This window comes from Sinocyclocheilus anshuiensis, unplaced genomic scaffold, assembly GCF_001515605.1.
Source record: "Sinocyclocheilus anshuiensis isolate Anshui unplaced genomic scaffold, SAMN03320099.WGS_v1.1 scaffold205, whole genome shotgun sequence".
NCBI classification, from domain to species: domain Eukaryota; kingdom Metazoa; phylum Chordata; class Actinopteri; order Cypriniformes; family Cyprinidae; genus Sinocyclocheilus; species Sinocyclocheilus anshuiensis.
This window is the reverse complement of record NW_015536497.1, coordinates 1048199-1051336: the sequence shown is the minus strand read 5'-3', so window position 1 is coordinate 1051336 and position 3138 is coordinate 1048199. Positions and strand designations below refer to the sequence as shown.

The 3138-nt window shown below is 38.6% G+C and overlaps 1 protein-coding gene across 4 annotated transcripts in view; it reads left to right on the top strand.

The window, feature by feature from the left end:
- Window positions 1-3138, top strand: part of dmtn (dematin actin binding protein) — a 28441-nt gene that overhangs the window by 4453 nt on the left and 20850 nt on the right. Inside the window, exon 1 of one of the 4 annotated variants that reach the window (XM_016485084.1) lies at window positions 95-154. The exons of the other annotated variants lie outside the window; for them this stretch is intronic. The gene's annotated coding sequence lies outside the window, so the exon portion shown is untranslated. Of the gene's footprint in view, window positions 1-94; window positions 155-3138 lie in introns of those variants that run through there. 4 annotated transcript variants of the gene reach the window in all.

Below are 3138 nucleotides of genomic sequence, written 5' to 3'. Positions count from 1 at the left end.
GGGAAGAGGGAGAGAGAGAGAGAGAGAGAGAGAGAGAGAGAGAGAGAGAGAGAGAGAGAGAGACGAAGAGGACTGGGGAGAACGGGAGTGGGATGACAGGAAGTCTGGACCTCTCAGCATAGGATTTACTCTTCATCACAGAGCTGGAGCTGAGGTGGGGATGCTGGAGTGTATTGTGGCTTGTTTTGCCTTCAAAATGACCGTTTCCTTTCAGATTGGTTGGTTCTGTGATCCCTTTCTTAATTTTTGTTTTGCTTTAATTTTTTTTTTTTTATTTTCTTTTAAATGAAGTTATGGATTCTTGGTGCTTGGTCCTGTGCCAGTTTATGACTAAAATAAACAATATAATCATATGTATCAATATGTATCATACCATAAACTTATCACTGGTTTCTTCTGTTTACTACAGTAAACCAAACAAAATCAAATTATTATTTATATTAAGGTTCAGATTCAAATCTGGTTCATTTCCATTTCCATTTAAAAGTCGACTGATTTCACAGAAAATATGATTTTTAACTCTCAAACTCTGATAAAAAAAAAAAATGTTGTGCTAGGGAGTGTGTCGTGATGGTGCTAGAATAGGGCTGTCCAAACTCGGTCCTGGAGGGCCGGTGTCCTGCAGAGTTAAAACTCCGAGTTTGGACAGCCCTATGCTAGAAGGTGCTCTTTTTGCCTCAATATAAGATTTCGAATGTCCAAACATTTTCTCATCAGTATTTTTGTCTTGTCTTCTAGTAAAAATCCTCCTAAACATCCCTAAAACAAGAGAAAGTTACTTGAGAAGCAAAACTGTGTTCGTTATTTAGTTTTGAGGCACAAATACTGATTAAGAAAATTATTTCTTTGCAGTGAATAAGAATCATAGTCCCTGACTGCTTACTCATGCATGCTGAAACTCCTTGTCTGATGGGAGATAAGGGCTTTCTCTGGATCTCATGAGTGTGCTGCCTTGCTTCCTTATTAACACACACTGTTTTCTCCAATGCCAGCAGTAGGTCCATTAATACACACTGTGCTGTCTTTAACAGAGTGATGGTAATGGTAGATTATAAGTTTCTCTCTGGTTGATCAGCATGTTTTGTGGTAAAATTCAAGTTTTTATCCTGTTGTGAGTGTACATTCTTACGTTCTCAGTACATTAATAATACACAAGTGACATGACATGGCCAAGTATGGTGACCCATACTCGGAATTAGTGCTCTGCATTTATCCCATCCAAAGTGCACACACACAGCAGTGAACACACACACACCCGGAGCAGTGGGCAGCCATTTTTGCTGCGGCGCCCGGGGAGCAGTGCCATGCTCAAGGGCACCTCAGTCATGGTATTGAAGGTGAGAGCGCTGTACATTCACTCCCCCCACCTACAATCCCTGCCGGTACGAGACTCGAACCCGCAACCTTTGGGTTACGAGTCCGACTCTCTAACCATTAGGCCACGACTTCCCCCAATAACAACCACCTGTAGTGGTGTGTGGTGAGCGCACTGGCACCGTTGTACTATGGCTGCCGTCGCATCATCCAGGTGGATGCTGCACACTGGTGGTGGTTGAGGAGAGATCCCCGCCACGTGATTGTAAAGTGCTTTGGGTGTACAACAATACTCAATAAGGCGCTATATAAATGCATCATTCATTCATTCATTCATTCAATACAATGGAATAGGTGAATTTTAAAAATATTTTCTACAAATAATAACTGTGTGGATAGTAGCAGCAGCACACCAGCTTGTTAAAATCTGTGGGTCATCATTTAAAGAATAGTTTGTTGTTGCTGCTTATTTTTATTTAATTGTATTTATAAGGTTTCATTTGTTAACGTTATTTAACTACATTAGTTAACATGAACTAACATTGATAAATAGATCTAAAGCATTTATTAATTTTTGTTAGTTAATTAATTTCAACATTTAATATTTAATACATTAAAATCAAAAGTTGTAACTGTTCATATTATTGAAGGACCCGAACTTAAGTGAACTAACAATGAATTAACAAAAGTTGTATTTTTATCAACTAACTTTAACAAAAATGTATTAATAAATACTGTAACAAATGCGATGCTCATTGTTACCTGTAGGGTTAGTTCACCCAAAAATGAAAATTAGAGTTTTACTCACCCCAGAGCCATCCTAGGTGTGTATGACTTTCTTCTTTCAGACAAATCCAGTCAGAGTTATATTAAAAATTGTCTTTGATCTTTCAAGCTGTTTAATCATTATTTTTTATTTTTTATAAACAAAAAAAACAGTAACCAACATAAGATAACAAAATACACATATTTACACCCACACACACAGACCAAAATAAAAACCCCGGACTGCCTCAATTGACAAATATATACAACATAGTATTCACAATTGTTTTATAAATCCAATACTTCAGAAATGTATATTAAAAAAAAATAGAAGGGGAGGTTTACAGAATACAGAAATTTAATTTCCAAGAGTCTCAAGATAGGTCCCCATGTTTTCAAGCTGTTTAATGCCACTCAGCGGGTGTTGCATGCATCAGTCCAAAAGAAGTTAAATAAAAAGCGCCCATCCATTAAAAAAAGTGTCTCACACGGCTCCGGGGGGTGAACAAAGGCCTCCTGTAGCGAATAGATGCATTTTTGTAAGAAAAATATCCATATTCAAAACGTAACAATCACTTTAATGTAGCTTGCGCCAACAGTTGTACACAGAAGCAGTTCCGGGAGCATGACGTATGAGGTCAGCGTTGCGCATGCGCCGGTGAGTCTCATGAAAACCAATGTTTGTTAAAGGGGTCATATGATGCTTTTTTAAAGATCATTATTTTGTGTATTTGGTGTAACAGAATATGTTGACATGCTTTAATGTTCAAAAAACACATTATTTTTCAAATACTGTACATTATTGTAGGTCCTATATGCCCCACCTCTCTCAAACGCTTCGTTTTCTACAAAGTCCCTCCTTCCGACAAGCGCAGTCTGCTCTGATTGGCCAGCTGACCCAGTGCATTGTGATTGGCCGAACACCGCAAGCACTCGTCGGAAATGTAACGCCCCTTACCATAATCACAAGCTTCAGCTTTCAAAATAAATGTAAAGACGGAGCCCGAAAGGGGAACAGAGTCGCGTGACAGACACAGTGATGAAGCTGGTATGTGTTTG